We start from the raw sequence: 22,871 nt of genomic DNA, 5'->3' as shown, positions 1-22,871 counted from the left end.
CTCATTAAAAAATTTTAGAAATTAAGAAGCAGATGTGTGTTTCTCCACGTTTGTTACTGAATGAACAAACTGAGTTGAGTTACCCACCTCTTTTAAACAACATTGTAACTCCTATATAGAAGAAAAACCTTGGTGCCTTCATTCACCTAACAAAAAATTCTATCTCTGTGCGTAGCTCAACTGCAACGTATGTTTTCTCATGGTTATTGTACATACTCTACTAATGCATTTTGTGAACGCTGTCCCGATAAATGTTTGGAATCAGTCATGTATTACAAAGTGGGCTTGTAACCCAAAATCTACATCGTACAGTAATAATAAAGTTTGTTCAAAAATGTTCAAATGTGTGTGAATTCCTAAGGGACCAAACTGCTGAGGTCATCGGTCCCTAGACTTACACACTACTTAAACTAGCTTAAACTAAGTTATGATAAGAACAACACATACACACCCATGCCCGAGAGAGGACTCGAACTTCCTGTGGGAGGGGCTGCGCAGCCCGTCACATGACGCCTTAGCCCGCGCGGCCACTCCGCCCGACTAAAGTTTGTGAAACAAGGCTAAAAAGGTGTTACGTTTGTTGTTGTGGTCTTCAGTCCTGAGACTGGTTTGATGCAGCTCTCCATGCTACTCTATCCTGTGCAAGATTCTTCATCTCCCAGTACCTACTGCAACCTATATCCTTCTGAATCTGCTTAGTGTATTCATCTCTTGGTCTCCCTCTACGACTTTTACCCTCCACGCTGCCCTCCAATACTAAATTGGTGATCCCTTGATGCCTCAGAACACGTCCTACCAACCGATACCTTCTTCTAGTCAAGTTGTACCACAAACTTCTCTTCTCCAAAATCCTATTCAATACCTCCTCATTAGTTATGTGATCTACCCATCTAATCTTCAGCATTCTTCTGTAGCACCACGTTTCGAAAGCTATTCTCTTCTTGCCCAAACTATTAATCGTCCATGTTTCACTTCCATACATTGCTACACTCCATACAAATACTTTCAGAAACGACTTCCTGACGCTTAAATCTATACTCGATGTTAACAAATTTCTCTTCTTCAGAAACGCTTTCCTTGCCATTGCCAGTCTACATTTTATATCCTCTCTACTTCGACCATCATCAGTCATTTTGCTCCCCAAATAGCAAAACTCCTTTACTACTTTAAGTGACTCATTTCCTAATCTAATACCCTCAGCATCACCCGACTTAATTCGACTACATTCCATTATCCTCGTTTTGCTTTTGTTGATGTTCATCTTATACCCTCCTTTCAAGACACTGTCCATTCCGTTCAACTGCTCTTCCAAGTCCTTTGCTGTCTCTGACAGAATTACAATGTCATCGGCGAACCTCAAAGTTTTTATTTCTTCTCCCTGGATTTTAATGCCTACTCCGAATTTTTCTTTTGTTTCCTTTACTGCTTGCTCAATATACAGATTGAATAACATTGGGGAGAGGCTACAACCCTTTCTCACTCCCTTCCCAACCACTGCTTCCCTTTCATATCCCTCGACCCTTATAACTGCCATCTGGTTTCTACACAAATTGTAAATAGCCTTTCGCTCCCTGTATTTTACCCCTGCCACCTTCAGAATTTGAAAGAGAGTATTCCAGTCAACATTGTCAAAAGCTTTCTCTAAGTCTACAAATGCTAGAATCGTAGGTTTGGCTTCCTTAATCTAGCTTCTAAGATTAGTCGTAGGATCAGTATTGCCTCGGGTGTTTCGATATTTCCACGGAATCCAAACTGATCTTCCCCGAGGTCGGCTTCTACTAGTTTTTCCATTCGTCTGTAAAGAATTCGTGTTAGTATTTTGCAGCCGTGACTTATTAAACTGATAGTAATTTTCACATCTGTCAACACCTGCTTTCTTTGGGATTGGAATTATTATTATATTCTTCTTGAAGTCTGAGGGTATTTCGCCTGTCTCATACATCTTGGTCTTGTTACGTTACGTTTAGGTAATTCAATATACAATGTTTCATGAAGAACCCAAGTACAGTCAATTAAAATCCCTAGTTTTTATTTTATATGAGCTGGAAATATTTTTCTAAATTCTGAGGCGACCTGTTTCACAAAAACGTCTCCTGGTCAACTTGCGGTATGATACGAGGATGATCTGTGACATATTAGGATTAATTTAGGACCCAGGTGTTGTGCTCATCGTCATACTGAGCAAAGGTCGTCATTCATATTTGATATGGCAGCAGCAACGTTCTTAGAGAATTTAAAGAAAAAAGAAAGAAAACAGAAGTACCGGTTTCCCTAGAAGCAGTGCAGAAGCTTTCTGATTCGGTCATCTATGCAGCCAGCTTTAGTGGTAGTATCGTGTGCTCCCTAAGTGCTTCTCCAGTGCTTCTGGTGGCGACAGAAGACTGATGCTGCTTCCTGGCATACCGGATGAGGTCGAAGAGCGATACCAACTCGCTAGCGGCCTCGCTGCGAGGCATATCGTGTGACAGCTCTCCGCTTCCTAACCGCAGCGACGCCGCTGTTTTTTGTGCTGTGCTCCGCATGAGGCCTCAGTAGCTCTTAATATTTCTCCGTCGATCCATCTTTACTGGCATCTGGAACGGAGGCACATCACGATGACGGTGACGGACTGGGGGCCATCTGTGAGACCAGACGCTACCACTACTCAAGGTAAGACACCATTTCTGTTTTGGAAAAATGGAAATGAAGTCCCATGCTTCTTTACAGAGCGTAGGGGAAGGATGCGGGAGACCCGCACCGCCTTACAAGGCAAGGTCCTAATGGAGGTGGTTTGCAGTTGCCTTCCTCCGACCGTAATGGGGATGAATGATGATGATGAAGACGACACAACAACACCCAGTCATCTCGAGACAGGAAAAATCCCTGACCCCGCCGGGAATCGAACCCGGGACCCCGTGCTCGGGAAGCGTTTTAGGCTTCGCCAATTACTTGTAAGCAAAATAATGATCACAACTATTGTTGTAGTATCATCTCTGCACGAAATCATCATCTTTGCTTCGGTACAACGTCAACACCAATCTACGTCTGCATCTATACTCCGCAAAGAACGTTACGGTGTTTGCCACTGTGACTGTGTACATCTACACCTATATTTCGCAAACCACTTTACAGTGTGTGGTGGAGAGTACTTTTTTTAATTAATACGATACAATTTACAATATAATGTTACTACAATTTACAATATAATGTTAACTAGTTAGTGGGTCTACAGGGTGAAAAGTATTTAAACCGACAAACTCTGGGAGGTTGTAGGGGACATCAAAACAAAAACTTTTCCCTAATGTCATTTTTTCCTATGAGAAGTATATAAACCAGTAGAGGAAGATTTCTTTGGCGGCAAATCAATAAAACCAACAAACACTTTTCCATTTTTTTTATGACAAAGAGACAACAGATCAACACAACCCAGTTTCAATTACAGTAGATTTTCAAAAATGCCTGCATTGACAAGTAAATAAAGGTTACACCGTCGGACACACGGGCAAAAACCCCAGGAGTATTCTGAATTGTTCCTGCTGTTCCGGGAAACCAGATCCTCTTCTGATGCAACAAGAGGTGCGTAAACAAGGTTGCGCATCTCTCCCCACAAAAAAAGTCCAGAGGGGACATATCTGGGGATCGAGCAGGCCATGGTACAGGACCACCTCCGCCAATCCACGTTTCTGGGAACCGGCGGTCCAGGAATCGACGCACACGACGACTGAAATGTGCCGGCGTCTTGTTATTTTGGATCCACATGCGTTGTCTTGTAGGGAGAGGGACGTCTTGCAGCAATTCTGGAAATGCTCTGGATAGAAAATTGTAATAGTGCCTGCCATTTAATGGTCTAGGTAGCAGATACGGCCCAATTAAACAGTCCCCAGCAACACCGATCCACACATTAATGAAGAACCGCACTTTATGAGCGGTTGTAACCGTGCCATGTGGGTTATCCCCACTCCAAACATGCGAATTGTGCATGTTGAAGACTCCATCACGCCCGAATGCTGCTTCATCGGTAAACAACACAAAGGATGGAAATCTAGGACGCATTTCACACTGTTCCAGGTACCACTGCGAAAACTGTGCTCTGGGTGGATAATCAACTGGCTCCAGGCTGTGGGCACGCTGTAAGTGAAATGGACGTAACAATTGCTCTCGAAGGACTGTTCTTACATTCGTCTGATTCGTCTCCATGTTACGTGCAATTTTACGAATGCTGATTGTAGGCTCCCGCTCCACATGTTGCAAGGCAGCTTCCTCAAATTGCAGCGTTCTTACCGTGCGACGGCGTCCCTGTCCAGGTAATCTGCTAAATAACCCGGTCTCGCGCAGACGTTGGTACACAGCAGCAAAGGTCGTACGATGCGGGATACGGGGATTAGGATATTGTTGTTGATAAACCTGCTGTGCAGCTCGTCCGTTGTGGTGCGCTACGTAGTACGCACCAACCATATTAGTGTACTCACTCCAGGTCTATCGCTCCATTAGTAAACAGAGACAATGCACTACTACACTGGTGAACTGCAGTATCCTACAACTGAAGATCGTAATACGGCCTCTAACAACTGAAAAGCGTAATACGGCCTCCAACGGTTTAAATAATCATCATAGGAAAAAAAAGAGATTAGGAAAAAATATTTTTTTTTTGATGTCCCCTACAACCTCCCAGAGTTTGTCGGTTTAAATACTTTTCACCCTGTATAAGTGATACAACATGAAAACATAGCAGCATTGTTACAAAAAACTTTCAAGTACTGTCATAACTAAGAACAAGGTTAATCTATTTAAGTTAATCTACTCTGCAGCGTTACAGTTGTGCCAGTTCATATACAAACCTACTGTTGTGGCCTGCTCACCGATCTATCCCCAGTGAGCGTGCCCCTGGCACTGGACTAACCAAGTTACGCTACTGGCCATTAAAATTGCTACACCACGAAGATGACGTGTTACTGACGCGAATTTAACCGACAGGAAGAAGATGCTGTGATATGCAAGTGATTCGCTTTTCAGAGAATTCAAACAAGGTTGGCGCCGGTGGCGACACCTACAACGTGCTGACATGAGGAAAGTTTCCAACCGATTTCTCATACACAAACAGCAGTTGACCGGCGTTGCCTGGTGAAACGTTGTTGTGATGTCTCGTGTAAGGAGGAGAAATGCGTACCATCACGTTTCCGACTTTGATAAAGGTCGGATTGTAGACTATCGCGATTGCGGTTTATCGTATTGAGACATTGCTGCTCGCGTTGGTCGAGATCCAATGACTGTTAACAGAATATGGAATCGGTGGGTTCAGGAGGGTAATACGGAACGCCGTGCTGTATCCCAACGGCCTCGTATCACTAGCAGTCGAGATGACAGGCATCTTATGCGCATGGCTGTAACAGATCGTGCAGCCACGTCTCGATCGCTGACTCAACAGATGGGGACGTTTGCAATACAGCAACCATCTTCACGAACTGTTCAACGACGTTTGCAGCAGTATGGGCTATCAGTTCGGAGACCGTGGCTGCGGTTACCCTTGACGCTGCATCACAGACAGGGGCGCCTGTGATGGTGTACTCAACGACGAACCTGGGTGCACGAATGGCAAAACGTCATTTTTTCGGATGAATCCAGGTTCTGTTTACAGCATCATGATGGTCGCATCCGTGTTTGGCGACATCGCGGTGAATGCACATTGGAAGCGTGTATTCGTCATCGACATCCTGGCGTATCATCCGGCGTATTGGTATGGGGTGCCATTGGTTACACGTCTCGGTCACCTCTTGTCGCATTGACGGCACTTTGAACAGTGGACGTTACATTTCAGATGTGTTACGAGCCGTGGCCCTACCCTTCAAATGGTTCAAATGGCTCTGAGCACTATGGGACTTAACATCTTAGGTCATCAGTCCCCTAGACTTAGAACTACTTAAACCTAACTAACCTAAGGACATCACACAACACCCAGCCATCACGAGGCAGAGAAAATCCCTGACCCCGCCGGGAATCGAACCCGGGAACCCGGGCGTGGGAGGCGAGAACGCTACCGCACGACCACGAGATGCGGGCCCCTACCCTTCATTCGATCTCTGCGAAACCCTACATTTCAGTAGGATAATGCACGACCGTATGTTGCAGGTCCTGTACGGGCCTCTCTGGATACAGAAAATGTTCGACTGCTGCCCTGGCCAACACATTCTCCAGATCTCTCACCAATTGAAAACGTCTGGTCAATGGTGGCCGAGCAACTGGCTCGTCACAATACGCCAGTCACTACTCTTGATGAACTGTAGTATCGTGTTGAAGCTGCATGAGCAGCTGTACCTGTACACGCCATCCAAGCTCTGTTTCACTCAATGCCCAGGCGTATCAAGGCCGTTATTACGGTCAGAGGTGGTTGTTCTGGGTACTGATTTCTCAGGATCTATGCACCTAAACTGGGTGAAAATGTAATCACCTGTCAGTTCTAGTATAATATATTTGTCCAATGAATACCCTTTTATCATCTGCAGTTCTTCTTGGTGCAGCAATTTTAATGGCCAGTAGTGTAGTTTGAGTCGCTGCAGTCCCTACTTGGTTAGTGTTGTTAGTATTCTATTCTACCTAATACTACTACAAATACCTAGTACTTAAATTGATAGTGCACACTGTTTGTTGTCTGTGATATGATGCACCCGCCGGCCTAATCCTGTAGCGTGGCGGATTCCAGTCGTAAGAGCGACTGGCAAATTCCGCACCCGGCGATTTGGGCGGGTACACCTCAGTATTTATCGGTTATGCGATTAACCATTTTGGTTACTAATGAAAGCCCTCATGATCTTTTGTGATACCCCTTTAGCCAGATTGTTGAGGACATTGAAGGTATCGGCTTGTCGTATTAAGGCGATAGTGTCATTGTTCGGAAGTTGAGTTCTTAGATCATGCGCCACATCATCATATAACGGACAGTCATAGACGATGTGCTCAGGTGTACCGTCTTGAGCACCACAGTCACACGCTGGTGTAGCTCGTTTACCAAATCGACTCAGATATGTCGGATATGGCCCATGTCCCGTGAAAAAGTGCAGCAGTCCCCTACTTGGCTCGAAATGACTCATCCCAAGTCTTTCCTTGATGTTGGGCAACAGTTGGAAGACCCTTCTCCCTATATCTCCATTTTCTCAGGATTGTTGCTGCCAGCCGGCCTGGGTGGCCGAGCGGTTCTAGGCGCTACAGTCTGGAACCGCGCGACCGCTACGTTCGCAGGTTCGCATCCTGCTTCGGACGTAGATGTGTGTGATGTCCTTAGGTTAGTTAGCTTTAAGTAGTTCTAAGTTCTAGGAGACTGATGACCTCAGAAGTTGTCCCATAGTGCTCAGAGCCATTTGAACCATTTTTTTGTTGCTGCCACAACTCCTCCCCCCTTCTTCTGACAGCAAACGTGTCCCCTACCTGCACCACCGAGATGTCACTGGTCCTGTCTACTTTTCCTTTAGTAACCCAGTACCATAGTGCCTGCTCTCGTATCTTTATGTCTACTGGACATAACCCCGTTACCACTAGTAGAGCCCTCCCAGGAGTTCAAATGGCTCTGAGCACTGTGGGACTTAATTTCTGAGGTCATCAGTCCTCTAGAACTTAGAACTACTTAAACCTAAGTAACCTAAGGACATCACACACATCCATGCCCGAGGCAGGATTCGAACATGCGACCGTAGCGGTCGCGCGGTTCCAGACTGCAGCGCCTAGAACCGCTCGGCCACCCCGGCCGGCCGACGATAATACCATTGTCGTAAGTACTATAATCCGTTCATCATAAGAATATACCTGATGTAAACAAACGCAAGCGCGATGATTGCTCGGAAACCATAGCCCACGTACACTGGTGTTACGCTCTTGGAAGTAGGTCCTACTTATGTATTAGATATCTTATTACTAAGTTACGTTAAATGACACTTTATCTTCAAATGTATTAACAACCATCAACGTTTTTCTTAATCACGGATTAACTACCTAGTTTTTACTTCAAAAATCAGTCATCAGTCCTCTAGAATTTAGAGCTAATTAAACCGAACTAACCTAAGGACATCACACACATCCATGCCGAGGGAGGATTCGAACCTGCGACCGTAGCGGTCGCAGTTCACTTTTTATAAGCAAAACTTCAAATAGGAGGCGAACCTGCGACCGTAGCGGTCGCGCGGTTCCAGACTTTAGCGCCTAGAACATCTCGGCCACTCTGGCCACCCCCCCCCCCCCCCCCCCCCCCCCCTAGGAGTCGTTCTATATGCTCCGACAGATAGTAATATCATGTTCCGCTGCACCCTTCTCATAGTCATGGCAGACTTCACCCTCGTGAGCCTGCGTGCCAGACCCCGCACGCATATCCTACTATTGACATTAAAATGCTGTTGTGATAGGGCTTGATTAATGCAGGTGGTAGATGATATCTCTTGTGTCCTAAGTTGATTAGGCTGTTTAAGACTTCTAGGGCTCGTTGCGTTGTGATTTCTATGTGAGATGTATAATTCTATATTTTATCAATTACGACTCGCGGCGCCTATGAACTGTGCATGGGGGCTTATTTAAATATTAGTGCAAATAATTTTACTGTAAGTCCGGTTACGCAGTCTCGTAACCGGTTCGCCCTGACTAGTTTTAGTACGCAATCTGACTGCTTAGAATAACAACAAAGAATGTAAGAAAATTTCCGTTAACACAATTAATTAATTAAGTCCCCAGCAACTATAAAACGTACGAAACCAAAGCACAAGTGTAACTGTTCTGTGTGTGGAAGTGTGATTCAACGTACACATCTGGCACGGGTCTTCTTCAATAAGACAAGAAATTTTAAGTACCATTTATATTGAAGTAATTAAAAAAAAATAGAAATACCATAATTGCGCAATAAAACCAGAATTACACTCTAATACAAGAACACAAGCCAGATGCTTTGTTGACTGAACCTGTAATGACGCATTATTTAAGACATTGAAATAATAAAAAGAAAGGGAATTTTTTTACCTCATATATATTGACGAAAAGCACTCTGATCGTTACAATACCTCCATTTCGAACAACATCTGTTGTCTAGCCCATCAAAACTGCATAAAACATGGAACAAGCACTCTCCACCACGACTTCACAACAACTCTCCACTCCGACTTCACGACAAGCACTGCCCACCACGACTTCTCGACAAGAACTGCCAGTGGAGGCGGCTGAATAATACTCTTTGGCGCAATCTCTGGCGCTGTGGCTCAGTGTAGCCACCTTTCAACTGGTGTTTCTTCTATTCTAACTGTAGGATTCCTCATCAGACTGCCTTTGAGTAACAGGTATGTACTTAGCGTACCACTGACGTTTCCCCCTTTCCCTGTTCCCCTGCCGTGCGGGGTAGCCGCGCGATCTAGGGCGCCTTACCACAGTTCGTGCGACTCCTCCCGTCGGAGGTTCGAGTCCTCCCTCGGGCATGGGTGTGTGTTCTGTCCTTAGCGTAAGTTAGTTTAAGTTAGATTAAGTAGCGTGTAACCCTAGGGACCGATGACCTCAGCAGTTTGGTCCCATAGGACCTTTCCACAAATTTCGGTTTTTTCCCCTGTTCCACTAGTGAACGCCCTGCGGATAGATTGATCGCTGGTAAGCCTTTGCGTGAGATCGAATCTCTCTGTTTCACCTTCATATTCTTTCAGCGAGATATACGTTGGAAGAAGGTATATACTGGTGGACTCTTCTCTTGGAATTTTTAATAGTAAACCACACTTAGTTGTAGAATTTGCCTATGGAGTTGGATGAGCGTAGCCATGGCGCTTTCTCGTTTACTGAACGAAACTGTGGCGAAATGCGGCGCTCTTCTTAGTCTCTCCTCTGTTTCCTCTGTCAGCTCTATATGGTTCAGGTCAAAGACTGAAGAGCAATATTCAAGCATCGGCCGAACGATGATTCTGCAAGCTAACTCCTTCCTGACGGTTCTTCCAATGAATCACAATCTGACATCTGCCTTCCTTCCAATTAGTTTTGTGTGGTGGTTCTACTTTAAATCGGTCAATACAGATAGAACCAGATATTCAGCACAGGCGACTGCTTCCAATGATTGTTCTGCAATCTTGTAACCATAAGATAATAGGCCTTGTTATGACCAGAGGAAACGACAATCATCTGGCCATAACTGTGTGCTTTATGATTGCTCTTGGAGATGGATCATTGGAACAACTACATACGAAATATTATTTCCTTTATAATTAGAGATTCACTTAACTTGGTACAGCCCTTTGCCACACGAGTACTTGATAATTTACAACTGTCACTGACTGTGCATACAATCACGAACTCCTCTCGAAGTAGAATGTTCAGCACTTAAAAAAAGTACATGTCCATATAAGAATTGACAATCCTACTCGATGATGCTGACTGCTTCAGCTGAATTCACAAACTGAGCAGAGCGCATACATTCTCGACTCTTTTATTGGCCTCCGTGTGAGAGCGCTGCTGTGCTGAGAGAGGGGGTGTGTCTTCTTCAAATTCTCCCATTCGTCGTTGTGGATTACAGCAAGACATCGCTAACATCTGTGGTTTCGATACGCATTGCCGACTGTAGCTTGGCAACGAGATCTTTGGAAGACACCATCGGTCTTTCCACCTGTTTTTGCTTAATACGTTACCATTGTCTGTGCTGGCACTTATCCGCAAATTCCCGGATGAAGCGTCGATCCTCTACACGTCTTCCTGAGTTTCGCTACAATTTGCTAGCGTTGCGACCTTTGAGTACACAATAACATCATCTGCGAGTAGCCTCATGAAGCTTTAGACGTTGTCCCTATACTACTCCCCCTGCATACACCCGAAGTTACATTTACGAGTATGTAAAAAAATTTCACTACGTTAAAAATGTCATGTTGTGTTCTATCTGCTAGTAGCTCTTCAGTCCCATAACAAGTGCTCTGACATTCCGTATGCTTTTTATTTATTAGGCGGCAGGACGGAACTTTACTGGAAACATTCCGGAATTGAAGGAACACAGAGTGAACATGGGAGCCAATATCTACTGACTTCTGAGTCTCGTGGAGGAACAGAGGACGGTGGCAAGGAAGATCTTGGTCGATGAGAATATGTCACACTTTTTCGCACAGTGATTAATAAAAGATTTTCTTCCCTTTTGCCGTCCTTCTCCCATTACTCAGCATACGTTTGTAACACTTTACCCTAGTTTAGCATTCTGCATTAATATTTCATAAAGGAATGAAACAAACATATCTGACAGCGTTACGAGGGATGTGCTTGTTGTGGGCAGTCACGGTCAGCGACAACCACATTTGAGAAGAAGAATATTATCCTGTAAAATGATTTTACGCTATAATTACGAACAACTTAAATCGGAATGGTCACATACATAATGTTGTGAGGAATGCAAGTCAAAGACCCCGTTTTATAGGAAGAAAGAACACGCAACAGGTCTACTACAGATCTGCCTAACGTTGCTTGTCCGTCCTCTGACAGAGTATTGTTGTGCGGTATGGTGTCCTTACCAGACAGGATTGACGAAGGGCACTAAAAAACTCCAAGGAAGGGTACTTTGTTTTGTATTACTGATAAATATAGGAGAGAGTGTCACAGATACGATACGCGACATGGGGTGGTAACCATTACAACAAGAGCGTTTTTCGTTACTGAGAAGTTTCTATCTCCAGCGTTCTCCTCGGAATGCGAAAACATTTATTGACACCTATCTACTTGGGGAGAAATGATCATGGTAATGAAACAAGAAAAATTACAGATCGCAAGAAAAGATTAAATTGTTAGTTTTTCCCGTGCTCTTTTAGAGAGTGGAACGGTAGAGAAATAGAGTGAAAGTGGATCTATGAGGCCTTTGTCAGGCATTTACTTGTGAATTGTAAATATAGATGTAGAATGGTAGGCTGCCGTTGAGATATATTCAGAATAAGCACACACAGATCGATCATGTAGATGGACATACATGTAACACTGCATTTACACGATAGCTCGTGAAATGTAAGACTGCGAGACATTTGCAGCGTTGTTCATACATAAGCATTCAATTACCTGTTACTCTATGCAACAAAAAGCATTTAAAACAAATTTCTAAATGTAGATACACAACCAAACCATCGCGTTCTCGGGCTGCATCACTAATATGTCTTTATCCTGTGAAGCACGACAACCAAGTGTCAAGTGGTAAGCTTGAACCCCTCCTCGACCACCCCCTTACGCGAAAACACGCTCTTTTCACCCACTGGACGCAAGGAAAAGGAACGGCCGCTGACACCCACTGGACAGCGCTGTTGTAGTTATCCAGTTATTAACCAGTTTCTTTGGCGCTTCGATGTAGCTGAGTCCTGTAACAGTTTATTACCTGTTATATGACTCAACTACACGGAAGCGCCAAAGAAACTGGTACATGCATGCGTATTCAAATACAGAGCAACGCCTATATAGGACAAAAAGTGTCTGGCGCAGTTGTCAGATCAGTTACTACTGCTACAATGACAGGTTATCAAGATTTAAATGAGTTCGAACGTGGTGTTATAGTCGGCACATAAGCGATGGGAAAGCACGTTCGAGGTAGCGATGAAGTGGGATTTTCCAGTATGACCACTTCACGAGTGTACTATGAATATCAGGAATCAGGTAAAACATCAAATCTCCGACATCGCTGCGACCGGAAAAAGATCCTACAGTAACGGGACAAACGACGAGTGAAGAGAATCATTCAATGTGACAGAAGTGCAACCCTTCCGCAAATTGCTGCAGATTTCAGTGCCTGGCCATCAACAAGTGTTAGCGTGCGAACCATTCAACGAAACATCTTCGATATGGGTTTTCGGAGCCGAAGGCCCACTCGTATACCCTTGATGACTGCACGACACTAAGCTGTACGCCTCGCCAGTGCACCTCAATACCGACATTGGACTGTTGATGACTGGCAACATGTTGCCTGGTCGAACGTGTCTCGTTTCAAATTGTATCGAGCGGATGAATCCATGGACCCTGCATGTCAGCAGTGGATTGTTCAAGGTGGTGAAGGCTCTGCAATGGTGTGGGGCGTGTGCAGTTGGACTGATGTGGGACCCCTGATTCGTCTAGATACGACTCTGACAGGTGACACGAACGTAAGCATCCTGTCTGATCACCTGCATCTATTCTGTCTATTGCGCATTCCGAAGGACTTGGGCTATTTCAGCAGGACATGCGACATGCGTTCAGAATTGCTACAGAGTGTCTCCCGTAACACTTTTCTGAGATTAAACATTTTCGCTGGCCTCCAAACTCCCCAGACACGAACATTATTGAGCTTATCTGCGATACCTTGCAACGTGCTGTACAGAAGAGATGTCTACCTCCTCGTACTCTTATGTAATTATGGACAGTCCTGCAGGATTCATGGTGTCAGTTTCCTCCAGCACTACTTAAGACATTGGTCGAGTCCACGCCACGTCGTGTAGTGGCACTTCTGCTTCCTCGCGGGGCCCTACATGATATTACGCAGGTGTACCAGTTTTTTTGGCTCTTCAGTGTAGTTTACGTTGAGTTGTTAATAGTTATCACCTACCACAGTGAATACCATTTTAATCGCTACGTTTGTTACTACAATTACGAGTATCACGGTAATAATATCCTAAATTATAAAATGACTTTTCCTTTTATGAACCTTCAGAATTTTCTGTTTGCGGACGAGTGAATGTAACCTGTTTTTACTTAATTTTCCCTACAGTTGAAATAGACTAGGGGAGAGAGATATACTATCTCCACCTTTTGGTAAAGAGAAGAGCAAACCGGCTTCTGTGCAATAGCATGTCCACCTCTTCTATTATCAGTTTTATGAGTAGGTTGATGCGGCCCACCATCATTTCTTCTTCACCTTAGAATAATGGTTACACTCAACTTCTTCATATAATACATTACCACCACTGTCTTCCACTGCCTCTAGTACTATGAAATTTTCTTCTCGGCCAATTAAGATGTCCATCATCCTGTCCTTTCTTTGAAAACGACACGATCGATTCTCTCTTTTAAAACAAGAATGTTGCTTCCCCTTCAACCACAGACTGAATCCTACTCTCCATTCCTTACTTTTGGAATTTCTCTTAATTATTATTGATACTATTGCAATGCCTTTTATTCTACGACCTGTAAAGGAACTACAGGCATAGTTGTCTTTCTGATTTAAAACGATTAACGCCGAGCGAAGTGAACTGATTCAGTGATGTCTGCTACACCCGAAATAAATAACGACGTTTGTAGAGCGCATTTAGGCACGGGAATGCACCGTGGTCGTATGTACTTGGCGTGATGGGCGACTCCCTTCGTTATTCCGTTGCTGGGCTCAGTGACTGAATGGTTATAGGGCTTCTTCTCCTTTGTTCCTTGGTCTCCTCTCAAGGGCTTCCTAGCCCTTACTGTGGCAACAGTGGTAGTGATAACATGTATTAAACACGTGCGCTTGCTGTTTCCTTTTCCAGAAACTCAGCAGCTAGAACATGCAGAGTATGAGTCCCACCTCTAATTTAGATTCAGTCAGTTTCAGACCCTGACTCCCAGTCTTTGTTACAGCTGCAACCAGACAGTTTTTCCATGGATATTTTTTCTTAGTCATAGTTACACTCGTCACTGAAATGCCTATGACGTGTGTATTTTTAAGTGAATATCAATTTTAAATGTGGTTAATGCAGTGTTGGGTGGGCTACATTTGTTGGCTGCCCACAGACGCTATTAGTTTCTGATAAAATAAGGGATGAAACATACAGTTGTTACACTTTTGACAGTCTACCCATGCAGATAGCAGAAGTGTTTTCAATCGAAAATGCTTCTCCTTAACAACTCCTTCTATACCATGGAGGAATTCGTGAGTAGAGATAATCAATAGCTTTTAGAGAAAAGAAATTTGTTAACTGTCAGCATGTAGCGATATAAATATTATCATGTTTTTAAAAATTGTCTATAAACATTCTATATTTGTTCAGTTGACACGTTCCACATTATGACGCTTATCGTGCGTTTCATCTATGGAATAGGTAACTAACTAACTACTATAACTCTGTTTACTCAGACTGTTTGACAAAATTCTACTAGGTGAGAAGCATACGTTAGTGATATATTTGTTGTGTGCAGAAGACCTGAACCCGGTGAAAGTTGTGCGACAGTTTAGTGAGGTTTATGAAGAAAACAATATGAGCGAATGGAATGAAAAAAAAAATAAGTTAAAGCATAAGACGGCCCTTCTAATTTGAATAATGAAGCATGAAATAGACGATCATTTATCACCACTGAAGATTTGGTGGCGAAACCTGATCCAAAAGTTCAAGAAAACAGATATCTTATTGCTTTACCCTTCTGTAATGAGTTTCTTAAAATTAAAAGAAAGACTTCGTACCATTTTTACAGAACACTTAAGGTAGCGAAGTACTGCTCAAGCTGGTTACTAAAACAAGCTCCGTGACGTGAACAGAAACAGACGAGTAATCGGTGTTCTGAATTTCCTTGAGAGATGATGAATTTTGAATTTTTAAGTCCAACTGTCTCTAGGTGAAACATGTATAACTTATTTTACATCACAATCGAAAAAACAATTCAAAGAATGGAAGCATTCAACGTAAGAGAAAGTAAGTTGAAGCAAACACTTTCAGCCAGAAAACCCATGTGTACAGAGTTTTGGGAGACGTTTATGATTTATTTTTTACCGCAGCGTAAGTAAGTTAATTCTGAGACTTACTGTCAGACATTCAGTAAACTGCATCCAGCAGTTCAAAACAAAGTTTATGGACATCTCAGTAAAGAGATTTCTTTGCTTCACAAGAATACCCGTCCACATACGGCCTAACGAACTCAAGGTCTCGTTGTATCATACAACTGGGAGCGTTCTGGTCAGGGTCTGTACAGTCCTGATCTAACTCCCACTTACCGTTGTGCTCGATAAAACATTTAGACGGTCAGCGCTACGACAGGTACGATGACGCGAAAACGACCGTTGGCAGATCAGCCGGCACATCTTGAGAATGGAACTGAGAAGGTGGTTGTGGGTTGTGATAAGTGCCTTCATATTGGTGAAAATTAGATCAATTTATAGGCTTTCATATACGAGGGTCACTCCAAAAGAAATGCACACTATTTTTGTAAAAATACAGTTTTCATTCTACATGTGTGAAAGTTTTACACTGTGTAGATACATCCTTCCCGCTTGTTTTCAAACTTAGTTCAACCTGTTCCCGTGAGTGGCGCCGTCACAGCATGTCTTCAAGATGGCTGCTACACTTGACGTTCGTCATAAGCAACGTGCTCTCATAGAATTCCTGTGCTGTGAAAACGAGACAGTAGGAAACATCCACAAGAGGTTGAGAAAGATGTATGGAGATACTGCTGTAGATCGCAGTACAGTTAGTCGGTGGGCAAGCAGGTTACGTGATGAAAGCGGGCACGGCAATATTGAGGATTGTCCTCACAGCGGCAGGCCTCGTACTGCACACACGCCAGACAATGTGCAGAGAGTTAACGAATTGGTGACTGCTGACAGACGCATCACAGTGAACGACTTGTCACGCTAAGTTGGGATACGGGAAGGAAGTGTTTGCAGAATACTGGAAGTGTCGGCGTTAAAAAAGTTTTATGCCAGGTGGGTTCCCAGGATGTTGACATGGCTCAAAAAGAAACAAGAAAAACGGTATGCAGCGAACTTTTGGAACAGTACGAGAATGGTGGAGATGAATTTCTTGGAAGAATTGTGACAGGTGCAAATTCACCCAGGAAAAAAAAATTCAAAACCACACCTTCTGCTGGAAAAGTTATGGATACGGTGTTTTTCGATTCCAAAGGACTCTTGCTTGTGGGCATCATGCCAAGTGGAACCACCATAAGTTCTGATGCATATGTGACGACACTGAAGAAACTTCAAGCTCGACTGAGCTGTGTTCGACCACATCGGCAAAAGCAGGATGTTCTGCTGTTGCACGACAACGCACGGCCACATGTCAGTCAAAAAACCATGGAAGCGATCACAAAAATCGGATGGACAACACTGAAACACCCGCCTTACAGTCCTGACCTGGCTCCATGTGACTATCATCTCTTTGGGAAACTGAAAGACTCTCTCCGTGGAACAAGGTTTGAAGATGATGACTCCCTTGTGCACGCTGCTAAACAGTGGCTCCAACAGGTTGGTCTAGAATTTTACCGTACTGGTATACAGGCGCTGGTTCCAGGATGGCGTAAGACAGTTAAGAAGGATGGAAATTATGTGGAGAAATGAGAGTATTGTTCCTAAAGGATGTATCTACACCCAGTAAAACTTTCAAACATGTAGAATAAAAGACTGATTAAAAAAAAAGTGTGCCTTTTGCCTTTTTTTGGGAGTGACCCTCGTAATAATAACAGTGTTTCAAAAACGAATTTTTTATGTGAAACGGTACGCCTCGAATCTTGCCTAAGAAAAGTAGGACATGGATACCTGTAGAAACATTGTCGAACGACTCCTGCTTGTTTCGAAGCGTGTTATCTGAAGCCTCTAATGGATCAGAGTGAAGTAAGCATTCTCTTTCCCATATTTCAGGAATATCACTTCCACTGCAATTCTGAAATTCAAACATTGGCAATCCCTGCAGCGACTGGGATAGAGCAGGCTCAAAGATGATGGACTCGTATTCTGGAGCACGTGGTTTGAATCTCTCCACACCCATCCAGATTTAGGTCATACGTGAAAGATCTAAATCAGACTGGATGGCATGCGTGACTCAACGGTACAGATAGATGTAATGCAGGTGCAACTGCAACAGAGCGGAGCATCTGTGGAGAAGCCAGACTAACAAATGGTTCTTGAAGAGGTAACAGCTTTTTCAGTGTCGCAGGGACGACTGTCTGGAGTTCTGGGTATATTGTGTAGTGGTTTTAGGCTCTTGTCAGTTGCCGGAATGTAGAGGTATTGGTTTGCATTCTCTCTTGGAGTATGCACTATGTTAGAGAGGTCACAGTTCATAGATGTTTTTTACTTTAAACGACTGTTACAATTACGCAATGCCGGCCGGGGTGGCCGAGCGGCTCTAGGCGATACAGTTTGGAACCGCGCGACCGCTACGGTCGCAGGTTCGAATCCTGCCTCGGGCATGGATGTGTGTGATGTGCTTAGGTTAGTTAGGTTTAAGTAGTTCTAAGTTCTATGGGGGTGATGACCTTAGAAGTTAAGTCCCATAGTGCTCAGAGCCATTTGAACCAATTACACAATGCCGGAAAAAATACAACACCCTTAAGGACTGTGTTCGGTGGCACCTGTGGACATATACATACTGAGGGGTCGTAGTGTTAGTGATTCATTCGTCAAAGTCATCGACGATCAGATGGCGATCAGGACACCTGTCTGTGCACCTCTGTTTAGACTCTGCAGGCAGTAACTGTGCGAGTTTAGAGATGAATAATATTTGCAACATTCAGTCTAGGGTACAGCCATACGTCATGAGTATGTACTTATGTTGGACAGCTTCACCCATTTGAAGAGGGCGACATTGTGGACTTGTGGGAAGCTGAGTGGACGTATCGACGGATTGCTACACATACTGGGCACAGTATCGGTGGTGTGTCGCTGGTTTCTGTAGCGGCCTGTGGAACATCTCCACACTTACAGACCAGGTTCGGGACGTCTGCTTAGTACAGGTGCACGTCAAGATAGATGCATTATGTGAGCAACAATGGCCCATCTAACATGACCCAGGGGCAAAATCTGGGCGCGTGTTGCATCTGCTGTGTCATCAGGGACCGTCGGCAACCGCCTGCTTGCAGCAGAACTGAGGCCGCATGTGTCTCCGACCAGACCACCACTTACACTACGACACCACCAAGCATGGCTACTCTGGTGTCGTGAAAGAGTCGACTGGAGAGTGGAATGGCGCCCTGTTGTCTTCAGTAATACGAGTAGGTTCTGTTAGTATGTGAGTGATGGACGCACACGTGTGTGGCACAGACCTGGTGAGATGCCTAGTCCAGAGTGCATTCGCCTACGACACGCATGTCCCACACCAGACCTCACTGTGTGGGGACCACCAGTTACAACTGGCGGTCACATTTGTTGTTTTTGCAGAGTAGAGTAAGCAGTGGCTACTACATTGGACAGGATGTTATCCCCGTGATACCTCCATTTCTTCGACAGGAAGGTGAGGTGCTTTTCCAGCAGGACAATGCACGACCACATACGGCTGCGGCGACACAACGCGCTCTTTATGGTGTAAAACAGATGCCCTGGGCAGCAAGATCACCAGATGTCTCGCCTGTTGAACATGTATGGGTCATGACGACGCAGGAACATACTCGTTCTCCAGAGTCTGCAATAACACTTGCCGAATTGCAACAAAAGGCGCAATATAATTGGAACAATGTATCGCATCTTGCCATTCGGCACCATTATGATCATTTCCATATAAGAACATAGCCCTGCGTTACCGCCAGAGGGCGGTACACTGTGTGTTGATGCATCTGTTTGACATCCTTTACTGTGACGTAGTGTTTCACTTTGAATTTCCCATCATATGCTCCTAAAATGGTAAACTAACTGTCACACCACCTTTCAGTTATATGCACTTGTCCTTGAGAGCGTTTGATTTTTTACCGGCAGTGTATTTGTGGGCTAATTCTCTTCACCCATAACTGTTCTCTCACGGAATTAAGCCAAAGGGAGGAAATACCATGTCGACACCGAGTTCTTTCTATCATATGAGATTACTGTAGCTATGGCGTACGGGTATATAGACGCTCTGACTTTGATGCTCCAGCGATATTCCATGGAATCTGTTTTACAGTCGACATATTACTAATGTAATGTTGAAGTATACAAGTTTTAATACTGAATACAGATACTGTTAATGTTCGTAAAACAGAAAGAATATGAATATATAAGTTGAACGCGTCACTTCGTATTATGAAACTTCCCCTTTGAATGTAAAGAAAGACTGGGCTGGTAAACGTCTACGTTATATGATACCGAAACAGCTGAGTAAAACAAAACGTACTCAGTTTTCTCTATACTTATTCTGATCATTTCTAAACTGGCCCACAATATTTTAGCGCAACGCAATCTGACTTTTAATAATCCCTACAAAAGAACAGCCCTGACTAACAATAACCTATACCCGTCATGAATCACTTACCTCACAAAAATCTTCGTTACTCGAACTACTGCAATACAGTGAGCGCTAATACTGCCAGCTAAATAAAATGTTCTAACTAATGAAGGCACTAACTACTGATAGGCACAGTTAGCAAATGAAAGATTTTGATAGAGATCAAACAATGTATTTGCCATAATAGTGTTCAAAAGTCATTAAAGAGTATCATTGGACAAATATATTATACTAGAACTGACATGTGATTACATTTTCACGCAATTTGGGTGCATAGGTCCTGAGAAATCAGTACCCAGAACAACCATCTCTGGCCGTAATAACGCTCTTGATACGCCTGGGCATTGAGTCAAACAGAGCTTGGATGGCGTGCACAGGTACAGTGTAGGGTTCGCAGGGATCGAATGAAGGGTAGAGCCACGGGTCGTAACACATCTGAAATGTAGCGTCCATTGTTCAAAGTTCCGTCAATGTGAACAAGAGGTGACCGAGACGTGTAACCAATGGCACCCCATACCATCCATCACTCAGGGTGATAGGCCAGTATGGCGATGACGAATACACGCTTCCAATGTGCGTTCACCGCGATGTCGCCAAACACGGATTCGACCATCATGATGCTGTAAACAGAACCTGGATTCATCCGTAAAAATGACGTTTTGCCATTCGTGCATCCAGGTTCGTCGTTGAGTACACCATCGTAGGCGCTCCCGTCTGTGATGCAGCGTCAAGGGAAACCGCAGACATGGTCTCCGAGCTGACAGTCCATGCTGCTGCAAACGTCAACGAACTGTTCGTGCAGATGGTTGTTGTCTTGCAAACGTCCCCATCTGTTGACTCAGGGATCGAGACGTGGCTGCACGATCCGTTACAGCCATGCGGATAAGATGCCCGTCATCTCGACTGCTGGTGATGCGAGGCCGTTGGGATCCAGCACGGCGTTCCGTATTACCCTCCTGAACCCACCGATTCCATATTCTGCTAACAGTCATTGGATCTCGACCAACGCGAGCAACAATGTCGCGATAAGATAAACCGCAATTGCGATAGGCTACAATCCGACCTTTATCAGAGTCGGAAACATGATGGTACGCATTTCTCTTCCTTACACGAGGCATCACAACATCGTTTCACCAGGCAACGCCGGTCAACTGCTGTTTGTGTATGAGAAATCGGTTGGAAACTTTCCTCATGTCAGCACGTTGCATGTGCCGCCACCGGCGCCAACCTTGTTTGAATGCTCTGAAAAGCGAATCATTTGCATATCACAGCATCTTCTTCCTATTAACATCTCAAAACTCTGAATCTCTCTCCCCACATCCACCACTGCTGGCGGCTCACCTCCAACTGCCCAACGCTACGCGCTGCACACAGCGCAATCAGCGATTTTCATACAGAGCGCTACGTGGCGTCACCAGCATAAAAACCTAAACATCCTACTTACAATATCACTGGCTGAAATTACTTATATCTTGTCAAAATCACTTCACTGTTCACTCCGATTTATGTAAGATCGGCTTTTCAGGTATATTCTTACGATCCTTTACACCTCAACACAGCTTTCTCTCGTCGTATATAATATAACAAAAATTGTTGAGAACTGACATGATTATTATTATATTCTTCTCAGTAAATCACACAGAAATAATTACAAGACTTTCTGCCAACGTCAACAGTGACATTTTCAATGCTGTGAATTGTTTCGGAGATGGAAATGGACCGATTCATTTTTCCATATCATGGCATACGATGTAGTTAAAATACAATATTTTTCTTTTTGAATAATGTACAATAATTTTAAAAAATAGTGATGCAGTTGATTCCAGCGGCGTCTTCTTCGGTGGGCTTGCTATTGGCTGGCGTGTTTCCCGTGAAGGACGCCATCAACGTCGTCGCAAAGAAAGTGTGCAATGTTGGTCTCCTCTGCTCTCGCTCAGCGCCATGGAACAGGAAACATAAACACAGGTATGAAGTTTAATCAACGCAGTTCGCTCCGGGAAGCGAAAGAGACAACATCAGTGCGCTACGGTGTAAACACTTCCTGGAGCCATTCGTTCCGGTATTTGTTTTACTTCCACAGGCTCTGGCAAATCGTTAAAACGTTTGCTACGCTGCGACCACTACCATCGAACGTGGCGATTGCAGCCCCCGTGCTCCACAGACTTCACAACACCATCCGCACAGTCTCGTAATGGATACTGAAGCACTTCGTGCACTCATCACTGAAGTGATTAGCGACGCAATCATCGCGTCCTACAATGCAGACACACATCAAAGCGATCCACCTGTCAATGTAACTACAGCAAGAGACTTGCAACCCTCACAGAAACACCAACGGGACGCACAGCCGGCCGATGTAGCCGAGCGGTTCTAGGCGCTACAGTCCGGAACCGTGCTGCTGCTGCTACGGTCGCAGGCTCGAATCCTGCCTCAGACATGGATGTGTGTGATGTCCTTAGGTCAGTTGGGTTTAAGCAGTGCTAAGTCTATGGGACTGATGACCTCAGATGTTAAGTCCCATAGTGCTTAGAGCCATTTGGGACCGCACAGAAGAGGAAGGACAAGACGACCAACGCGACAAAATGAAGAGAGCGGTACGTGTCAACTCTACTCATACACAAGAAGGAACCTTCACTCAACAACATGTAAGCTGCACTACTAACTTAGACGCAGTTACCGATGTAGGGCCGTTCATCTCATTTGTTGAAAGTCGAGACAGGATCATAGGCTGGCTCCACTCTATGCCACTAGGCTAACTCCTTAGGCGGGACTGCGAGATATTATTCTAGCACATAATCAGTATTACGTGGGCAG

Source organism: Schistocerca cancellata, chromosome 1, assembly GCF_023864275.1.
Source record: "Schistocerca cancellata isolate TAMUIC-IGC-003103 chromosome 1, iqSchCanc2.1, whole genome shotgun sequence".
Lineage (NCBI taxonomy): Eukaryota > Metazoa > Arthropoda > Insecta > Orthoptera > Acrididae > Schistocerca > Schistocerca cancellata.
Note: the sequence above shows the minus strand (reverse complement) of the source record.